General features: G+C 45.9%; 1 protein-coding gene across 8 annotated transcripts in view; it reads left to right on the top strand.

Annotated features, from left to right (window-relative positions):
- RNF216 (ring finger protein 216) overlaps nt 1-23,378 on the top strand; it is a 776,933-nt gene that overhangs the window by 381,977 nt on the left and 371,578 nt on the right. The gene's annotated exons all lie outside the window — the stretch shown is intronic.

Here is a 23,378-nt window from a genome sequence, read left to right on the forward strand (position 1 = left end):
ATGGGTCTTGCATTTAGGATTCTCCTGTGGGATTGACGTTTCCGCCAGACGGAGTAATCTTGGGTATCTAGGGCAGGTCAGTTCTCTGAATTCTGTTATAAGCAGCGTTAGTAAAGGGCGCCATAATTCTGAGAACTCAGATCCCCTACCCGCTAGAGTGAGTGTCAATTTCTCCATCCCCAGTATCACCCACAGCCTCTGTAGCCATCCAGAATGTGGCTGAGGCTGGGGAGATCGCCTGTGCGCAAGTATGTTCTGGGTAGCTGCCCCCAAGGCGATTGCGATCAGTCGACCTCGTCGAGACTTAGTACATCTGTGGATTGGGTAGGCCTAAAAGGACATAGGCTGGGAAGCGTGGGAGTTGTGTGTCCAGGTGAGAGTCAATTTCGTCTAAAATTTGGGACTAGTACGGTTGGATATGTTTACAGCTCCACAAGAGATGTTCCAGCGTGCCCACCTCCCCACAACCTCTCCAGCACAAAGCACTCTGACGGGGATCAAATTGATGGAGACGCTCAGGCGTGTAGTACCAATAAGTCACCACCTTAGTCAATGTCTTGGTGAGGCCTATGTGGTATGCTGAATGCCTAGACCTGTAATAGATACTGTCCCATTCTTTGTGGGTTAGGGTGCGTCCTAGGTCCCTCTCCCATAGTTCCCGCCCTGCATTGTGCGTGTAGACTGTAGTGAGCAGTAAGTGCTTGTAAAGATCCGAGATTAGTTTCTTGTTGGACGATCTGGTAACAAGCCACTTCTCATTTGTATTTAAGAACCTCTGAGCACCAGGTTTGATTTGTGGTTGGAGGGCCAGGTGTCTAAGCTGTAGGTAAGACAGCCGTTCTGTTTCAGGGATACCGTAATCCGACCGAAGTCGTGGGAATGGAATGAGGGGGCAAAATTGCTATCGCATGCTTGAATTGAGGTTTGCGGCCCTGCCATATAAAACAGGCAAGATCTGATTGGGTGTGTTGGACCCAATAGGATCTGGGGGAGTATAGTCCTCTTGATCGGCGCTATCCGACCAAGCCAAGATAAAGTGTGATGTTTCCATCGATCCAGTTCCGTACGGATGTGGGTACGAAGTCGGTCGTAGTTGGCTGCAATAGTTGCAGGGATCGTGGCTCTCAATTGTACTCTTAAATATGGTACGGTAGAGGAGGGGACCATTGCATTGGGTGGTCTTCCCGAATGTGGGCCAGCGTGTGTGGAGTGAGGGAGATGTCGAGGGCGGTGGACTTGTCCATATTAATCTTAAACCGCGAAGCCTGTGCGCAGCTATGCAATTAAATGAAGAGCGCCCTCAAAGTTTGAATGGGATCACAGAGGGAAAGGAGAATATAGTCCGCATAGAGGCTGACTGTATGTATGTCTCCTCCGAAACCTGATCCCAGAAATGAAGGGGTGTTGCTGTATGCGTTGTGCCAGCGGCTCCATATAGAGCACAAAGAGGAGGGGGGAAAGAGGACATCCCTGCCTCTTACCTCTGCTTATGGGGAAACGGGAAGACGTCTGGCCGTTTACACGGACTGTGGCGTACAGCGAGCGATAACCATTCAATATGCACATGCGCATTTTGTCCCCGAAGCTGAACCTAGACAGGACCTGCTCAAGATAGGCCATTTCCCCCATATCAAAGGCTTTTTCTGCATCAATGGCCAGTAGCATGTATTCCCCTGTGGTGCGAGAAGCCTTTTCTATAAGGTGCAGAACTCTCTTCGTTTTATCGCTGGTCTGTCTTTGTGGTATGAACTCTGCTTGGTCTGGTTCAACTAGTTGGGGCAGTAACGGCAAATGCTTGTGTAAAGCTTTGTCCATATTCAGAAGAGAAATAGGCCTGTAGGCGCTGCATAGGGTCTTGTCCTTACCAGGCTTGGGGATGACCACTATAGACGCCTTTAGCATCTCCCTAGGGATCGCTCCGTTGTGTGCAAAGGCGTTAAAGAGGTCTTGCAGCAGGGGTGCAATTTGGCCACAAAAGGTCTTATAGAACGCTGCAGAGTCCCAGTGATTTCCCGAGCCGGAGGCGTGAGATGGTGGTGATAACTTCCTCCATTCATATATCACTGTCTAGGTTGTCAGTTTACGCTGGGGAGAGCGCTTGCAACGTCGTGGCGTCAAGGTAGTCAGAGCAATGTAGGGCATCAAGGGAATCACCTGAGTACAAGGTTGCATAGAAATCCCGAAAGGTCTCGGCATGTCAGCATCCTCAGAGGTGAGCTCGCTTCCCGAATAGCCTGTACTCCCTGTTTCGCCTCCCGTAGTTTATGGGCCAGGAGGCGGCCGCATTTATTACCGCAGGCGTAATAAGCGTGGCGGATGGCTCCGCCACGCAGGACGGCTTTAAGGGCATACCATTGCGTCGCCAGGGATGTGTCGGGGTTAGCGTTTGTGGTCAGGAAGTTCTTGATAGCAGTACTAATTTCGGTAACTGTGAAAGTCCGGTCCAAAAACGGGTCTCGCAGGCGCCAGTGTCTCAGCGGTGGGCGGGTGTGAGGCAAGTGAAAGGGGACCATGACGGGAGAGTGGTGGGAAAGGGATGCGGTGAGGATCTCCGTGTCCGTTGCCATAGTTTGCAAAAGGGAGGAGCTTAGAAAGTAATCGAGCCTTGCAAATGTTTTGTGTGCCCCTGAGTAATATGTGTAAGCTCGGCTACGAGGGTGAAAGTGTCGCCACATGTCTGTTAGGCCTAGCTCTCGCACACGATCTAGTTCAACCTGGGAAAGAGCTCCAACTTGTGAGGTGCGTTGACAGGAACGGTCAGCGATGTTGTTAAAGTCTAAGTTTAAATCTCCCCCCCCCCCTAGTAGCAGACGCCGCTCAGAGTTGGCTGTAGTCTCTGTGAGTGCCTTGTGGAAAAATTTCACCTGACCCTCTTTAGGAGCATACACCGAGCCCTCTATAAGGGACACCCCTGCTACTAGAAACTGGTAACTAAGTAGGCGGCCCCTAATCTCAGCTATTTTTTAAAAAACCTTACCCCTGAAGGAGCGGGATACTAGGATGGCGACTCCGGCTGATTTGGAAGAATTAGTGGAATAGAGTTGTGTGGGGAATGCGCGGGGTTTCATTCTGTGGTGGTCTCTGGAGATGAGGTGGGTCTCTTGCAAGAGGCAAATATCAGCAGTTGACTGCTCTAAATAGTGTAGAACCGCTCTACGTTTGATTGGATTTTTAAGACCACGGACATTAAGAGTAAGTACCTTAAGTGGTTCCTGCCACATGTTACATAAGGGAGAAATAGGCGAAGTCTGACCCTAGGTGAGTGTCTTGCAAGTCCAAGGCCTAAAGGGGAGAGGCGGAGGACATACGTGGTGAAATCTGGCGCCCCGCAAGGGGGGGAGGGGGGAGGTGGACGAGGGGGGCAACACCCAAGCGAAAAAAGGAGAAAGGGGGCAAACACCAAAATCCCACCCAAAAAAGTATCCAGCCCACCCTAACCTAAACCGAATGTAATCAAAAACAGTCTGTGAATAAAGTCAGTTGTCCCAAAATGACAGGAGTGACAACCAATAGGGGGTCAATAGTCTGTCAATGAGGAGAGACTACCCCCTCCCCGCCACCCTCCCGAACCCGGCAAGGAAGCAGCAGATGAGTCCCAAAGTGGAAGCATACACCGGGTCTTCATTTGGCCTCCGAGCCATCCCCGGCGAGGGCCTCAGTGGCTGTGGCCAGTGAATCTCGCTGGCTCTGAGCAATTTCAGAAGCCGGTGGTCTCCGAGGGCACCTCCTTCTTGTCTGCTGCTGCCAGCCTGACGGAGTGATATCTGGCCCCTCACTCAGGCCCTCGGCGATGTCCTCCGTCGGAGGCACTAGGCCCAGCAGGCGTCCATCAGCGAGAGCATCTGGTGCAGTTTGTTGTTAAATCGGAAGATGGGGCGGAATGGGTGCCCCTAGGAGTATGATATCCCCTGTTGCCTCAGGTGGTCGGTCGCAGGGCGGAATTGCCTACTCCTTTGCAGGGTGATCCGTGCCAGGTCCTGATATAGTACCGGGGAGTGGCCCTGGAATGAAATCGGGTGTAGGGACATTGCCTTAGATAATATAGCTTCCTTAGTCTTGAAGTCCTGCACGCACACCAAGATATCCGCCGGTGGAGCCTGAGGGCTGCGAGGCAGTCCCACCCTGTGTGCTCTGTCTAGAACAATTTCTGCCACATGGGAGTCGCCAAGGATATGCTTAAAAAGGCCGGTGGAGAAGGCAAACAAATCCTTTGTATCGTCAGAATTCCACACTCCCCGGATACGGATGTTGTGTCTACGGAACCGGTTCTCAATGTTCTCCAGATGCAGCTGCACATCCACGATCTGGTCCTGCAACCTAATGACCTCCTTCCGCAGCGTTGTCAATTCCGTAGATGTGGCGTTGTTCCTCTCCTCGGGTGTGGCTACTCGCTCACCAATATTGTCAACGACCCGGCGCACCTCTTTGAGTTCTGTGGCGAATTCGGCTTTTACCGATTGGATATCTTCCCTCAGTGTGAGAAAGAGTGACTCCAGGAAGGCTTTCGTGATGGGCTCATCCCCAGGGGCCGTAAGCTGTTTCGGTGTCGCGGATTCCGGCGCTGCCGCTGCCATGTTCGATGTGGACTGTGCACGGCCAAAGATGTCCTTCAGGGGTTTTGCCTTGGCGTTCCGAGCTTTGGACATGCTGCTCAACTCCTGCCAGCGACTGACACAGCAGGTCCAGAGTCCCGAGGAACCCAGGTCCGTCAGGAGGGGCCAGTCGTCAACAGGGGGTGCAGAGCAAGCTGTGGAGGGGCCAGCAGGCAGAAGGTCCAGAGGATGCTACTGAACATTGGGCAGGTGACCCTAGTTGCAAAGTCGATCCTTCTGCTCGCCACAAGCCGGGGATCTGCACGGCCTAGCCCGTTGGCTTAGGGACCCGGGCCGCAAGCAGCACTCGACCCGCACTCAGTGGGGGGTTCAGGGGTTCCCCTTCCCTCGATCTTTAGAGCATGCAGACAGTCTTTTAACATAATGTCTTGGTCCCAGGGGGCAAAGGAATCCTCAGGTCAGTCTCCTTCTGCTCTCGTCCCACCGGTTTCTCCCCTGCGCCAGGTGCTAAGTTGTAGTAGACGCCACCCAAACCTAACCGGGGATTTGCGTGGCCGGTCGCGGTGACGTTGGAGAGCGGGCCGCGAGCAGCACTCTACCCGTATTCAGCAGGGAGTGCAGTAGGGCCGGCCTGTCCGTATTGTGGGGTAGTCGCCTACGGCCCCAGCAATCCACTATCCAGGTCCAGGGGATGCCCCAGTCCTTCCAACACCAGGTGCTGTCCCGCCAGCAACTGCTGCAGTTCACAATGAAGGGTGGGCGGCAACATGTTCAACTCCTCGTCAGAGCGGATGTCGGGCCCCTGGTTCCCAGACCACCGCGGTGGAGGGCCCCCGCGATCCAAATCGGCGGCACAGGGAGTCGAGCCTCCGACAACTCTCGGACCGCGTTCAGCGGGGGGGCGTATCCAGGCCCCCGCCTCACTCTTTTGGCCGTTGAAGATATGGGTGCTCCAGTGCAGTGTAGGGCCCAAAGACCCCCGGTGGTCCACAGCACAGCAGCAGGCAGCTGACCACGAGCGAGTACTTTCCAGCGCGGGCCGCCGCCCGCTCCACGGCCGCAGCACTAACGGCCCCCAGTCGCCTCCTTCGGTCCCAGGTACCAGTCGCGGTCCCTCTCCGGGTGCCCCTAAGGTAGCAAAGCCAGTGGGCAAGAGTGGGGTGGATAAGCTCCCCCGTTTACAGCAGGGCCCAGCCGCAGTCAAAGCTCAGCGGGGGGCGCCAGTCCATGCAGCAGCGAAGGCCGTACTACAGGCCTCGGCACTCTGGTAATCTACCGCCGTCTCCGGCACCCTTCCGTCCGGCTCGCCACCACTCGAGGCCGGTGATCGCCTTGGCCCAGCGCGCCCGGTAGGCCTGGGGTTCTTCACTGCAGCGCCGGGGTAGACGATGGTAGCAGTCACTCACCGGGTCATGGGCCAGATCGTAGCGGTCCCTGCACCCGCTGCGCCGAGAGATAGAGGGCCAGGGAGGAAGCTAGAGGGAAGGGGAGCTGGCCTCGACGTTCCGATCCGGAGCGCAGCGTTGTTGGGCCGCGGTCGTGAGAGCGGGCGGTTCTGCCTCTCCGCCGCCATCCTCTTTGAGAGCCAAAGTGAGGACACAAACTGGACCGGTAGACGTCCCTCAGTCCTGCAAGTCCGGTTCCACGCTGATTGGGCCCTCACGGAGCCGTGCTGTGCCGTTTCGGGAGGACGAGGGCCAGGAGCCTGAAAGTAAGCGTCCTACCACGCCCCCGTGTTTTGTACTTTAGATGACCTGAATTACATTTTTCAATCAACATGTTTCCTTTTGTTTATATTTTTGCTGCTGTGGGTAATGGATATTTCACCATTCACAACTTAGGTAAATGGCCTCACCTTTGGAATACACAAATGTAAATTTTTGTTCTTCACATGGGCTACTTTGTCCATTAAATTGCAATTGAGACTTCAGTAAGACTCTTAGTCATTGACTATAAATTATATTGGGTATTGTATTTAAACTTAATGTTGTTTAAGATATTACTTTGGTGTCACCCGATCTCTCCCCCATGCTTGACACTTTTGCATGCTAAATGAAATATCAGCGACTGATCATAATCTCTTCACCCAAAACGTTTTAGGCAATTTAGTTTCTCACTTTCCTCTGATATGCTTCCCTTTCTTTCTTGACTTGCTCCGATACATTTGTTCATCCTAATATCAGACTCTGTCTTGCGACCCAGCATGTGAAAGGAAAGGGTGTTATTTTTTCTAGCACACAACATTTAAATGTTTGTAAAATTAACTGTGCAAATAGTTCAAAATATATCGGAATAAATAAAGCAGAAATCGAGCACCTTTTTTGGTAATTTTTGAAGCTTTTACACATCGTTTGTGTGCTGTATCATTTTAATCAGTAACACTTGTGCAAATGTAATGCTCATTTCAATTGAAAATCTGTTGTCTGTAATAGCAGTGCGCTATCACATCATGCATACTCCACTTTACGCCAGTCCACTCTACAACACTCTGTACTCCACGTACACGACTTTACTCCATTCTTTGCTGCTCCTCTCTACAGCACTCCACTCTGACACTCTACTCCAGGCATACTCAAAGTATGGCCTGGGGGCCGCATGCAGCCCTCCTGACCTTTAATTGAGCCCACCTGGTGGATAGCAGCACTAGGCTGCTGTGTACTTGACAGCAGGAACATTCAGAAAGATGCTTTTAAACAGGCATATGTTATTTACACGTTAACTGAAGAAAAGATGGTGTCCTAGACATCTTATCTTTAGGAACACCTTCAGATTTAAAGACATCTTGCACTAAACATGGAAAAACGTATGCGCTTTTTTGAGGTTTGCAAAGAGTTTATTTTATTAACATGCATGAGCGTTTTACCTTAGTAGATCAGATGATATCACTACATTGGGAGGTATATATTAGCAGTGTTTGTTTTCATACATGGTCTTGGAAATATTCATGCTGCCCCCATTCTGAAAATAATGCCATTAGTGAACTTAAAGCGAAGTCATTTGTCAGTTGCATCTTGTGTGTAGCCTTAGTTGTTCTAGAATTGAAAGAACATTATAGTTTATTAAACACAAGAGAAGGTCTTGCACAGACACATCCTGAACTCTATTTTAAGGGGGTCTAATATGTGGTAATGGAGAAATGGGAGGCAAAGTGATATCAACCAATTGCCTTGGATCACACAATTTTGTCAAGTGGGGAAGCCAGGACTGATACCATGTTTTCTGGGTTCACATTTTGCAATTCAGCCACTAAATGAATATCTCTTTCCCGCTCACATTTTCATTTACATCAGAAGTTAATGCTTTGATTTTAATTCTTGGAGCATGAGAATAGGGCATTGGTGGCAGGCAGAAGTCACGTGAAGGCTTGGTTTGTTGTCCACACCATGCATCTGCTTCATGTCCCTCTACGCCCACCTTTCATCACCCTGACCCTCGCCCTGCTGGCATCAGTGCAGCTCTTTGGCATGCCACAGACAGTACTTTGTGGGCCCCAGGGAAATGTTCGCAAGTACCCATACTCCACTCCACTCCATTCTATGCCACTCTTGATGTGCTACGGCACTCCACTCTACGGCACTCCACTCTACGGCACTCCGCTCCACTGCATTTCACCCTATGCCACTCCACCCTATGCCACTCCACGCCCCTGTGGGAAACATCCTTTACAACAAGGTTTTTACCACATTGTACTTTACCACATATTTTTCTACAGTGATGTTTTTAGAATGCATATGCAATTGCAACCTATGCCTTTCCCATGCATTTAAGGTAAGTTCAGGGTCCCCCTCCCCCCACAAATACATTCTGCGTGTGTGTATATATGTGTGTAAAGATTTGTTATATGTGTATATATATATGTGGTAAAGGCATACGTTGTAAAAGCATATGCGTGCTAAAAAAAAATGCAGGTTAAAAAATGCATGGCAGATGCATGCAGAGTATTTCCCTGCATTGTTCCGTCATACAACCCCCCTGTGCACCACACCACTAGACAACAGCTCACTCTAGGCCACTCTGCTCTCCGGCATTCTGCTCTAGGACACTCTTGCCATTCATGCCACTATGACACTCTACGTCACTTTACTCCAGTCTACCTCACTCCACTTCCCTCTACGCGGCCCCTCTCTCCTCCACTCTGTGCTACACCCCTCTACTCTATGCCCCTCCACTGTATTTCCTCCCTGTCGCTGTCCGCCTCTGCTGGCAGTTTTGGTATGCTCTTTGATAGCCCTCTCTCCTTACAAACTCAAATCTCCTCTTTTGTTTTTATCATTTTTTCCCATCCCTTAACATATGCAAAATGTTTACACTGTTAATATTTCCTGCTCCGCATCTTTAGGGTTATCCTCTCTCATGTGCAACTCGATATGCCTTTGCTGCGCTCCCTGCCTTCTCACTCAACCCAGTACAGTTTATTTTGAACTCCATCCAAGGCCTCTATCTCTTGCCCTTGTATGCACACTGGCCTGTTTTGGAGTTTGGCTGACCTATCCTCCGACACAAATGGGGTGGGAATGCCACCCGCCTTATTAGAAGGGCGTTCTATCCTAGTGCACTTGTAATGAGGCTCACTAGATGTCGGTCTCATTTGTGATGTGGTGAGCCATCCTCCAAAATATAAATCCGACCCGAAGCCTGCACTCTGTAGTGGCTTCCATTTATTCTGCCTTATGTTTTGTTTTCTGTGTGCTACCCTTAAGTATTCCCTTGATCTTCAACCTATGTCTATTCTTCGTTCAGCCTGTCCTTAGGCCAGTGCTTTATTTGAGCCGGTGGTTTCCGATGTTGGGCACCGGCACTAATTGGTTTCAGGTGCTCGGCACCGACACTTAATTGCCAACATCCCACTTACAACAGTCAGCCACATAATTTAGAGACCAGCAGGACAGCAGTTGTTTATGAATACAATATACATTACAAATAAACAATACCTGTCTCCCCAGCCATTCTTTTTGCTTTGGGAACCTGGAATAATCTGAACAGTCGCACTAGCAGGGGAGAGAGGTGGCTAAGAGTTGTTTTGGCAGTGATGGCAGGGGCGATGGGAGGTGTATACTGCAGTGGTCTCCTGATCAGAGCCCTGATGCTTCATATTTTAGAAATGAGGCACTGCCATCCGCTGTGCCTTTGTTCCACCCACTCACTGTCACTGATTCCCACCCTTCATGTGCTCTTGTTTGGTTTCTAAGCGCTGCAACGGTTTCCCATCCGTGTCTGCTTGTGCACTTTCCAGAGCTGTTTAGATTGAATGACGCTAATCTGTGGGCGACGGGTGTACATTTTAAGGAGGGGCTTGAGGACTGCAAACCCACGGAGCCTTCTGCTCCCACATTGGCACACATTAGCTGCTTGTTGGGTTTCTAGAGATGCCCAAGAAAACACAAGAAATCCTGGCAGGGACTTGGAGGTGACTGGCCGTTCATTTTAGTATTGGACGCCCCATATAGAAACGATAAGCCGTCTGACGTGCTGAGGCAGAGAAGCTGGGGCTGACTGCTTCGTTTTGTAAGAACGCATTGTATGCCCTTCTTTACAGGACATGTATGTTCGTGATTTTTTCAAATAGAAATCATCAAAAGCGGTTAATTGGGATATCAGCAGACAGATTTCTAGCCCTGGCCTCGACTTCTTTAGTTACCGGAATATTCCTACTGAATGTAGTCAACAGATTCATCACACCGGAGGGTGCCTCGCCATATTTTTCAGTTTGATGAGTGGCTTTGCCATCCTCTCCTTCCAGACTCTTGCTTTCGATTGAAAATTCCCTGATGAAACTGGCAGCCTTGTCACTGTTGCCCTTGGGCGCGCGAAGATTGATGGGAAAGGCAGCTTGCTATTCCTTGATTAGCATAGCAATATGCTGCGGATTTTTTGAAAATGCCAATCCGCTTTAGCTCCGAGTAAATGGAAATGTCACCCCTATTGCCGAAGCAGTCTGAGAGGACTAATCAATGATGGAAATGCAAGAGTAGGCCTCGGTTACTTCCCATCTGATGTGCATAGATTTTGAAGTCGTTTTTTCTGAGCCAGTCTAGTTAATAATGCATTGTTGGCACATAAATAGATAATCCGCCCTTCCACCGCCGCACTTCACTTATGCTCTTGTCTGTTTGCCCGAGTCTAGCAGCAGAATAAAGCGCTGGCCTTTCTACTCTAGAAGCACTCCGATGGAATAACAACGAGTTTGAACCTCAGCTGTATAATAATATTACCGCTTTAAGAGCAAGTGCAGTCCCCACACTAAGGCAAGAGTGCTCTTGACTATGCATTGAAGATCTTTGTATGGGATGCAGAGAGAAGTTGTTTCTACTTCAGGGCTGCATTCTATGACAAAGTTTTCAAGCTTTTTAGTATGCAGAATCTGCTTAGAAAAAAGCCCCCCTCCCTTAAATGTTTTGTGTTTAGAAAAACTGACTGCGCTACTGAGCTAACAGAGCTATAAATAGGCACAAGAGTACATTTCACTTGACACACACACTGTGTGTGTGTGTGTATATATATATATATATATATATATACATATATATATTTTGTGGGTGCATCCATCTGTGGACTGATTTCCGGACTCCATTTCCCGTAATGCTGTGTATTAATTAGCCCATTTAGGGAATCATAAACTGAAATGGATACCGGCAGGCACTTTGTTTCGCCAGCCTCTGAGGAAGAAATGAAATTCGAAATGCGCCCGGCTGTCAAACTCAGCTGTTTGACTGCATCGAGAAGAAACATACCATCCATATCAATTAAAAGCTGAATGCAGCAATCTGGTGTATGGAGTGCTGCTTATCTGAGGGACAACTCACTGAGATATATAATATATATATATATAATCTCTATCCGAGTCGCCGGCTGCAGCCGTCAGTCAGCGCACAGGTACACAGAGTCCAAGAAATAATCACCGCAAACCAGTCTTAAATATGAGAATTATTTATTCCATAAAAATGGAGGTGGTGGTGCCAGTTATCAGACGCGTTTCGGACATGCGTCCTTGCTCACTGATGAGCGGATAATGCGGAGGTCATGTTTAAAAAGGTTTGGTAAGCATTCGAATTTCGCGCCTTTCCAGGCACTAGTAAACATAAAAGGTGAGCTAACATTTTAAGTCTCCTTCCAATCCCATTTCGTGGGCGCCATATTACAATGGCCAACGATGAATAACAAATGTTTACCCTGTCCATCAAAACATAGGTTCTGCAACACATTACTGCATATGATTATTTCAACCAGATTTTAACATTTCAACCATCTTAAAGCATTACCAATGTTCAGAATGCTAGTGTTGCTCGCATTGATGTGCCCGTGAGGTAAATATTAGACTCATTATCATAAAGTTACCTCCTTACACACTTCATATATAGCGGTAATCAGTTTGACTCACATATAATTGTATGCTTTACTATCCGTACAAATACTCATATTATATGCAAGCTAATCACAATGCATACATGTTAATAGGGCGCAATAATGCATGGTTGCAGATAAAATAATACACCATAGATCTCAATGCAATACGTGTTACAGCATAAATTGATTATGTTGAAACATAATCCGTGTTCGATATTATCTGTACAAATACAAAAACAAACACAGCTGTGATGATAGAGAGTATAACTAAACTCTATATTCTCATGTAATCTGTTGTCGAGCTAGTCCCATCTATATACTGTACCAAAAGGTACCTCGTGATAAGAACGTTGTTGTACACTCAAACCAGATCATGAAAAATAGGGCATTACAATGGTAGTGTGGTCAAATTGATCAAGACCTCCTCCTACGTACCCTATTGTTTTTAAACAATCAATATTAATTGTAGATAAACCCAACATTGACTAACCTTATGGATGATGGTATAGTTCCTTATCAGACACTCCAAGCATGAGTGAAGGCTAAAAAAGGTACATCTCATATAAATAACATGAGAGCCTTAAAAGTGTATAATATGTGCAAATAAGGTGCTGTGATATTAAAACTAAGTGATTAATTCATATGAAGAACTCTAAATGCCCAAATAATTTCTCCTCATATATCCCAGGTTCTAGGTACTGTTAAGCAGGACATCAAGGAATATAGCGAAACATGGTCACCCTGAAATGTATATACTGTGTCCACAACATGACTATAAAATGAGTATACAAATTTTACTCTTCCCATATACAGAAAGCCCGGTTCATGCAGTTAAATGTGTGGAATTTTTATACACTGTATGTATCTACAGGAAATTGCGACGGTCCTCCCCTGTGTGCAATCCTCCCGGATGTTTACTGTTAAGCATAACAATGTACTTGGACTCTAATTGGCGTAAACGCTTCTTATTGTCCCCACCTTTTTTACTCGGTATGATGGCATCAATAACAAAGTACTTCAGATGATTTAAATTCTGTTTGTGTACTTGTTGAAAATGCCGAGCAACCGGATACGTGGGGTCCGCATTCACTATTGCCCTCAGATGTTGGAGAATGCGCAAATATACTGCTCCCTTTGTGCTTCCCACATAAATGAGATCACAACTGCATTTCAATACATAAACCGCCAACTCCGTACGGCATGTATAATGGGATTTAAGCATAATTGGTTTGATATCAAACAGTGTCAAGCAAGATCTGGTGTTTACACCGAATTTGCAAGCCCGACAACTAATACAGCGAAAAAATCCTTTGCGGGGAGATAGCCAATTATCTAAAGGTGTTTCAGGGCTATTGCTGACCAAGTCATTGCGCATTGAATACGCTCTCCTAAATGTGATGGTGGGGGACTGTGGCATAATGTCCTTGAGGACATTGTCAGTTAAAATGATGGGCCATTCGCGTTTTATCATTCTTGTTATTTCCTTTGCCTGACGACTATAGCCGGTTATAAGACGGATGGTGTTAGTTTCATTTTCCTCATTAGGAGAGGCATTGATGTTGAATCTGAGGGGGTCAAGAAGTTCTTGACGGTCCATTCTGTTGGCTTTAATCATACTAGAAAGTAATTTCCTGTTATCATAACCCCTCGCTAGGAGCCGATGTCTACACTCCTCTTGGTGATGATCTCTCTCCTCTACTGTACTACATGATCTGTGGATTCTTAAAAACTCTCCATAGGGGATGGCAGCTATAGTGTGTTTAGGATGGAAACTATGGGCATGCAAGATGGTATTACCCGAGGTGGGTTTCCTGTACAGGCTGGTTGTAATTTTGCCATCATTAATTTTTACATGCACATCTAAAAATGTTGCCTCATCCTTCCTAACATCTGCTGAAAATTTAAGATTCAATTGATTGTTGTTGATGTCAGCAACAAATGTTTCAGCTTCTTGAGCACTGCCATGCCATATGATGAAAATATCATCAATATACCTCCAATACTTAATGATATTATTGTTCCACCATGTTTCATGAGCGACCTTGAGGACATGCTCCTCCCACCACCCCACGTGGAGCCCCGCGTAGGTAGGGGAAAAGCATGCCCCCATGGCTACCCCTCTTAGCTGTCTAAATACCTCATTATTGAATACAAAGACATTGTTATTGAGACACGTCTCTATCATGGATAAAAGCATCATGTTATGGCGATGGAACTCAATAGGTCTTTGTTCCAGGTAATATTTTACTGCTCTGATGCCATCCATGTGGTCAATACTCGTATAGAGTGAGGCAACGTCCATGGTGATAAGGAGGTAACTTTCAGACCAAGTACATTGATTGAGTTTATGTAAGAATTCAGTGGTGTCCTTGAGGTATGCTGCTAACTTGACGACAAAGTCTTGCAGATAAAAGTCAATGTATTTTGAAGTGTTTTCAAAAACACTTTTGATGGCGGATACAATCGGTCTTCCTGGCACTGGTGTTATCTGTTTGTGGACTTTCGGTATGAAATATATGTTTGGTAACACCGGGTGTGTGTTATGCAAAAATTTCAGTTCATCCCTTGATATCAATCCATCCCTTTTCCATTGATGTAATTTCTTAGCATATGATTCCTCAATGAGTTTAGCTGTTCTGAAATCGATCAATCCATCCCTTTTCCATTGATGTAATTTCTTAGCATATGATTCCTCAATGAGTTTAGCTGTTCTGAAATCGATCTTAATATAACAGGTAGGATCATTGAGCTGAAGATATGCTTCTTGGATGTAATCCACTTTTGCCCAGAGGACTATATTGCCTCCCTTATCTGATTGATTTATGACAATCTTGGTGTCCTTTTTCAACTTATCCATAAGGGTGTTGTAAGCTCTCATTCTGTGATCTTGCTGTTTGCGCTGCTTCATAGTCTTGATTTGAAGTTTTTTGAGTTCCTTAACAAGTCTATCAGCGTAAACATCAATAGCATCCCTGGGCATGTTGGGGACAAAAGTTGATGCTGTTTTGAAAGGGGTACCTGGTGTTTGTGCCACATCCAGTTCTTCATAATCAGCCAAGTCTTGTGTGCCAATAGTATCGTCATGTCCATGTGCAGTTGGTGCATTGTCTTCATCAAGGTGATGTCTCTAGCTACCAGGCCACTGGGATTAGCACTTTTCTCTTTTTCCTTACTGTTCTTAGTACTCGTGCTCCTCTTTATGGCATCATATTTTCTGAGCTTGATCTTTCTGATGTATTTAAAGACATCCACCCTGGTGTTGCAATAATTGAAATTACTCTCAGGGCAGAATGATAGGCCCAATGAGAGTAGTCCAACTGCACTGCTGATAAATTGATTATGGTGTTCTCATTTATTGCTTTTTGTTCTGCCATTGTTTCTTCTTGGATTGTCGCCCTCTTGGCTTTGGCGCACTTGCGGCGTTGCTAGCGTCTCCTGTTGCGTCTTTGGACTGCGCGGAGTTTGGAATACGTGCTCGCAATGTTTGCTTCCTCTGGAGTCTCACGTACTCTATTTCCTCCGCCAATGTTAATTGGCCCAAGTCTTCACCACGTGTGTTTAATGCGCCCTCATCAGAGCCATCGCTGCTTGGTACCAGACTTATATCCGAGCCTGATAAGGTAGAATCCATAACCGCCGTAGTTGTGGGTAGTGCTGATGTCATTCCTTTGGCTGGTGCTGCTTTTCTTTGTTTGCGTAGCTGGTCGTATTTCCTTGCGAAGGTGTATATCTGCCCCAGAGCATAGTCCAGCTCATCCCAGGCAAATTTATAAGCCTTTCTTGTTTTGATTGTCGCCTCCTGTTTTCTTAGGCGTTCCGTTATTTCATTGATGGTTTGTTCAATATAGGCTTTATCCGCATTATAGATGTCTTTCTTGAGCTCTTCATTAATTCTGGTTATTTTGTCAAGATTTTTTTGGCGGTCCACCTTTGCGTACTTAACCAGTAAACATAGTAGGCGCATTGACGCCTCGAGATTGCTCTCAGCCCAGTCTTTTAATAAATCCGGGTTCGGATTTTCGAAACTCGGGACTAACATAATCCTGAGGCCGCGGGGCACTCTCCCAACTTCGTGGTATTTCTCTAGGGAGCGGATCTCCCACCACTTGGTGAGCTCCCCCCTCTGATTTTTCTCAAGTTCCCTCATCAGTTTCTTAACTTCAGTTTCATTATTAATTATTTTGCTGGTTCCTGCCATCGTACCTTGTTTGACTTTGGGCAGATTCAAAAAGAGTTCTTCGAATGCCTTTTCTCTCTCCCGCTCCTCTGACATTGCACCACCAATACTACGTTATTCCCCAAAGTTCCAGGTGCTATTGTGACTCAGCGCCCGGGTTGCTGGCTTATCGCGGTACCTCCACAACCTACACACGTAACAAATGCGTTCAAAATCACCTTAGCTCTGCTTCCGGGTGATGTCCGCCGACTTCTCCCTCAGCTGTGCCTCGATGATTCCTGCCGCCTTTCTCCGTACCGTGCAGGGGGCTGACCAAAGTTGCTCCTCACCGGAACATAATATCCAAAGCGGTCCGTATCAAGTCAGCTCACACTCTTGTGGAGGGGTCTGTGTCATCGGGGAAACCGACCTTGTCCCGAACATATAAAACTCCAACGAGTCGCCGGCTGCAGCCGTCAGTCAGCGCACAGGTACACAGACTCCAAGAAATATATATATATATATTATTTCAAAGGCTACAGGGACGTTCTAGTTAGGTTCAGATTTACACACACTAAACCATAGAAATTCAGCAGTTAAAGTTATGTCAAGTAAATGTAACTTGTGCCCTAAGGTTACTGTAACTCGCACCCCCACCATGCAGTTTTCTCATCAATAATTTTACAGCAAATGGTGAAATTATATTATCAATGATGTCATAGAAGATGTCATGATTGATGTAATGTGTGGGGTAATTAGCAGTGCATGATGAGGGCGCAGGTTGTAGTTTCTTGAGATAACTAGAACTGCTGAATTTCTATGGTTTTGTGTGTAAAATATTTGCTAACTATAACGTCCCTGTAACCTTGGGTTTCTTAGTGATTTTGTTTTATGTTTTTATTCTTTATTGAAAATGTAAAAAAAAGATTATTATTTTTTTAACCCAGCCCACCACCCCTCCCCTCACCCTCCATCCAAGCCAGCGAAAATGCAAATCAGGCAGGTAGATTAAAACAATTAGCCAGAGAAAAAGATTCTTCACATTCCATAGCCATTAAAGCATTTTCATCAGACTATTGAGATAGAAAGACCCAAAATCACATGGAGCCCCAATATCAGCCCCATCACATTAAGGTGGTACCCCAATGCCACAATGAATCATATTGTACTATACATTACTCCACCCCTGATTGCCTTATCCTTCCACCCTCAGAGTATGTCTCATCCATTGCCTTATTGGGGCCCAAATTTGCAGTCCTCTTTTCCTAGGCCATCTACCTTTCTGAGCATAGACTGCCATTTCAATATGATAGATGGATGTAAGCCGTACCAATCGTTATTTGAGAGATAGAGGGGCAGGATCGAACCAGGCTGTTGCTAAAAACAACTTTAGTCAAGTCCGGTATATTTATTGAGCGCTCATATCACCCGAGGGTCTCATGGCGCTTAATACTGCCATGGAGAAAAACATAAAAGGTTGAGCCAGTAGGGGGATTTTCTCCTTTTTTACCTCTAATAAGATCAATTGGGGTGTAACCACAATACGCAAACCCAGTCTAGACTCTAAAAATCGACTTATGTCCCTCTTTAAATTTCCCAGACAATGGCATTCCGCAAACATGTGGACTAGGTCCGCCCCATAGAACTGACAGCGTGGGCAGTTTGTGCCAGATACTCCTCTCCATTTAATAATTTTAGCAGTTGTAATATAGAAGTTAAACCACATTTTGTAGTTTTGAGCTTGCAAATTGGCAGACAGAAAGGTTGAGCGAGCAAGGTCTAAAGAGAAAAGACTGTCCCCAATGGCCATTTGTAATGCCCCCTGCCAGCAAACAACATGCTTGCCCAGATCGTCCCCCATCCTGTCGTTTAACATCTTATATAGAGCCCCAATTTACTTATTTTTCTCAGTTAATATCTCTAACCGATCAACCATAGAGAACCTGGTGGTTACACCTCTATCACAAAAATCCCCAAGGATGGATTGTCGCTGCTCTTTCCAGCTTCTAATGTGGGTACCATGAAATATATCCGGCAAAAGGGAGTTATCTTGAAGTGGTGTATAAAAGCAAAGGCAGCCAATCCTTACTTTCTTTACAACACTAGACCAGACTCCAAGGGGGAAACAAGCAAATCTGCCAAAAATGAGAGAATGGTTAAGAATTTATAAAAGGGATTTGAACTTAATTGATATTTGGAAAGATAAGGGAGATATGAAAGAGAATTACTCTTTTAAGAACAAGAAACTAGGGATACAGTCTAGAATAGACTTTTTCCTAATAGATCAAGGCTTTTTAGAAAAGACTCAACAAGTGGTTCATCTCCCCGCTCATCTCACAGACCACTCTGCGGTCCAATTGACAATATTATTAAAAGATTTAATGAAACCCCTGATGTGGACGATGGATCGTACGATTCTCCTACATTCTGAGATCGTTACTAGTCTCATGCAAGAGACTAAAAGTTTTTTGAGATCAACAACGAGGGTGCCCCATCTCATGCACATAGAAACGTCTCAAACCTCACCCTTTTATGAAAACCAAAAGCTAATTGATGAAACAGGTACCCCCTAGCCTCATCCAGAGTCGCAAGCTCGTTACATGTGGGAGTATCATTACTTACAGCATACACTTTGCCTTTGCTATAAAGCAAATCAGTCAATTGTTGCAAGGCTGAGGCCCAGTAGTACCGTCGAAAATTCGGCACTGCCCAGCCCCCCTGTTCTCTTGGCAGGGTCAAAAACCTCAGTGCCCTGGGAGGTCTGGCATTCGCCTACAAAAATCTCCAGTTATCCCATCCAAAGCCTTAAACCAATATTTATTCACCTCCAAGGGTATGGCTCTAAAAAAGTAGAACATTTTGGGTAAAAACATCATTTTGACTAGATTGCTTCTCCCAATCCAAGTAAGTCTAAGATCATTCCACTTTCTCAATTCCACCTTAGTTTTATTAATCAAAGGGTCTACATTACTCTCTACAATTTTGTCTGTATCTGCCATAACATTAATCCCCAGATACACTGGATTTGGCGCTCCCCGCCTATCGTCACATTGCAGTAATTTTATCTCAATTAATTCGATACCCAGCAATTCGGCCAAATTGCTCAGCCTCAAGTTCAGTTTCCCTGACTGCCTTGACAGGATCCGGTTTAAATATTGTCAAATCCTTCGCTTACACCAGGATCTTAGTTTCCCTCCCACTCATACGCATTGGTAAGATTAAAGAATTACCTTTAATTTGCTGAATTAGAGGATCAATGCAAAGGCCAAATAGAAGGGAAGAACAAGGGCAGCCCTGCCTTGTCCACCGTTGAATCACCACCGTTCTGACTCTTACCCCCCCCCCCCCCCCCCCCCCCCCCACTCAATAAGGGAAATCTTAGCAATAGGGTTAATATATATAATGTTTTAATCAATTTGATATATCCAGGCCCCAATCCCTTTTTGTCCATAGATATGGCCAGGAGACCCTATCGTATGAACGCCAATGGGTCTCCTGAGATCTTAGCCATGTCAAATAAGGTAATTACCCGATGTATATGATCGGTTTTCCCATTCCAAGGATAAAGTTGTGTTGTACTGAGGACACTATCTTCTTTATTATACCTTATAGGCGCATAGCTAATATTTTTGCATACATTTTGGTATCCCAATTAATTAAAGTAATTTGTAGATAAGACCCCAACTCCAACAGAGATTTACCCTTTTTAGGAAACACCACAATCTTGGCCAAAGCCCAAGAGTCAGGTGGAGCGGTCCCCTTTTGAATGTGCATGAATACCTCTAGAATATATATTTGGAGACTTTGAGAATTTCTAATGGTTGTTTAATTCTATTTTCTAACAACGTCCCTGTAACCGTTGGTATTTTCAGTGAATGTCTACTTTTTTTAATGCTATTTCCTAACTAACGCCCCTGTAACATTTGTTTTTTTTTTGTGAATTTCTAGGTTTTTATTTTAACATAAAGTAATATTTATTTACCATACATTAATCCAACTGCGGTGGTCTTCAGCCGTGCACAGTGGGGGGGCTAGCTGCAGGGCATGCACAAATCCACTGCATGCCACCAACCACATGCCTTGCACGCAGTGGGGTTAAGGCCAGGCCTTGCAGCCCCCCCCCCCCATTCCCCCTCCACCCGGGCCGCTTTTACCCCCAAGGTCCCCATCCAACACCATTGTAATTGTGGCGTATTGGGGCTTGCAGCTCCCCTACCCAGGCCGATTTTGGCCCTGGGGACTCAATCTCCCAGGGCCATGCCATACTGTAACAAGCATTGAAAATGCAATAGGTCTCGCCTTTGATTAAGTTAAAGCCATTTGCTTTGCTAATGGTATTGTATAGCAAAGCAAATGGCTTTAAATTCATGAAAGGCGAGACCTATTGCATTTTTAATTGATTACACAATAAAGTAAGCAGAAATGCACATGCACATAAAACACACGTGCAAACATACGCACGTAAAGACATGTAACCATTGTACATGTAAAGATCTAAAGCATGTACGCAGCCCTGCTACAGACACAAGCATACATACCTGCACACATGCAATGCACCCATAAACAGCCAGCGATTCTGCACAGGAGAGACGCCCCAGGCAGAGACATGCAGAGAATAATTAATCTGAAATCACTTCTCTGCGCTCTCCTGAATCGTGCCCCCGGGTTTGAGGAGAGCATATTTGTATTTCTCCTGTTATAAAAATATGCACATAAATTCAAGTAGCATGAGATATTCATCAAACCAATGCCCTAATTTTGACTGAACTTTGTGTTGATATGCCTAGAGTAGAGTGAAGAACTGTGCAACCCTTCTATAAATACATTCACTATTTCTGGCTCAATGTATGCTATTGTCACACTGTGAGATCAGTCGACCAAGATCTGTCTAAAAACGAAATCATAGTACATAATGCACGAAGTTTCTTATGCCATTAGTACATAAACTGGGACAAGCTTAGGAAACCCCCAATATTTGAAAGTTTGATGCAGAATCTAAAGTCTGTACATTTAGTTCCACAAAACAATCTACTTGCAGAAGAACCTACCATTAATGATTACATGCCTCATTCATTGTTCGATGTTCATAAGATTGATTTGTGCCACAAGGCAGAAGAGAACACGCAAATAATGGAAGACATAAATTATACTGCTATTAACTCAGAGAATCAAAGCAGGCAATAACTCGACCATTGTCCACATGGCAACTCCGTGACGGATGGGCAAACTTGCATTCTGCATCGGATCGAGAACAAGTCCCTCTCTGAAATTCTCGACAGACCTCAACCATTTTGTATCACCTACCAGGGAGATGTTAACAGCCATATTAAAAATGAATTTATAAAGCAGGCAATCACACCCTTTCAAAGGCCAGTGTTGCTGCTTTTACTGAGGGTTACAGCGTGAATCTAAGTTAAAAGTAAGGGAAACAACTAAAGTGTTGCTTTATTTATGGTAACATTTCAATGGGTAAGCACTTAGGATGGTTTTCGTGTAATAAGATTGTACTAATGAAAACAATAATTAAACGTTGAGCCGATCAAAAATCTAAATCTTTTAACTGCAAATCAAATTAGAGGCCAGCTCTTAAAAGTGCAATTGTTGAACTTCAGATCGAAGAGTTGTTAGTGTGCCACTGCCAAAGAACCTACTGGAAAATTAGCTGGCAGGCTTTCAAAAAGATTCTGTGCTCTCCAGATAATGGTTTCAATTATTCTTGCGAAAAAAAGCAGAAGTCGTTGGCAGAGAGAGCTTCAGTTTTTGCAATGGACGTTTTGCGCAGAAAAAACTTTTCTTTCTTTGTATTTCCGAATAATTCTAATCACACCGTTCACATAAGCAAAAAATATGTGATCACTGGCAACAAAATACGTTTGTAATAAATATTTTAGCAAAGTGGCTGGGCGCACTGACTGCTTTGCAATGAAAAAGTAGGTGATTAATAATAAACATGATAAATTTTCATAGAAGGCACACAGATAAAAGTTGATTGTGACGCATAAAAAAGGCACTATAGGTAACCATCAATTAAGGGATGACGCCTGGACAAACATGCACGCGAAGAAGAGAAGAAAGAATGAAAACAAGGCAGCATGGCCAAGAAATGTTACAGCCTTGTGTAGCGCAACTGGTGTTCATGTAAATCGCTCGGATACCCCATACCCTCGGGTAAAGTTTGCGCTATAAAAACAAGGCAGCATGACGAGTTGCCATGACAATGTACTTTTACACTCACACACTGCCTTTGCAGGCTGCGTGTTTTGGTGCAGAGCAAATTGAAGAGTTGACATGGCACACATCCCTGTGTGCCATTCCTACAGCCCTCTGCCCTAGCATAGGTCAGTCACCTCTCTAGCTGGGTGCCCTATACCAGTGGTGAGGGTACAGGGGCATGAGCCATGTACCCCTACTGTGTCGAAGTCCATTCTTAGACAATGTAAGTGCAGTGCTGCCATTAAGAGCATATGGTGCTGGGAGTATGTCATTACGAACTTCACAGTACCATAATGGCTGCATTGAAAACTGAGAAATTTGGTATCAAACATCTCTGCACGTTAAACCCACACTGATACCAGTGTGGGATTTAATGAAAAAGGCATATAGAGGGCATCTTAGAGATGCCTCCTGAAACACCACCTACTACTAGTGTCCAGATTGAGTGGCTGCTTTCAGCTGCCACCACCAGACCTGTTTATGGACCCCTGGGTCGAGAGCCTGCTGCTCTCGGGAGCCGGAACAATGCACATCCTGGGACGAGGTGCTAAGCCTCCTCCCCCAGGAAGGGCAAAGTCCACAAAGGGGAAGCTTCAAAGGCCTGCCGCCTTTGTGAGCTTCCCCAGGCCTGTTACTGCTTTCAGGAACTGGCCCCACCGATTCTGACCACCACTTTGGGGGGGAGAATCGGCAGGAAACCTAAGTGAGGAAGAGAGTTGTGCCCACCTTTGCCAAACCCACCTCTTACGTGGGGGAGGCAAGGTGAAGCACAACTCTGTCTCTGCCATCTTGCAGATGGAGGACAACAGCCAACCAGAGTGAGGCATATAGCCCCCTCCCACTGGAGGGTGGCATAATAGGGGGTGTACCTCCCTAAGGATGTGACCCATTGGTCCCAACCTTTACCTACCTGTAACGCCCCTAAATCTAGTATTTAGGGGCACCCCTGAACTTTGCCTCTGCAGGCAAGAAACTAATACAAGAGAAGAAGGACCGAACATCCAGGCAAAGCTAAGAAGAGGACGACGCCCACTGGCTTGGCCCCAGCCCTACCAGCCTGTCCCCACCTTGAACCAGCACAAGCGAAACTCCTGTGGGCCCTGCAGCCAGCA

This window comes from Lissotriton vulgaris, chromosome 10 (genome assembly GCF_964263255.1).
Source record: "Lissotriton vulgaris chromosome 10, aLisVul1.2, whole genome shotgun sequence".
Taxonomy (NCBI): Eukaryota; Metazoa; Chordata; class Amphibia; order Caudata; family Salamandridae; genus Lissotriton; species Lissotriton vulgaris.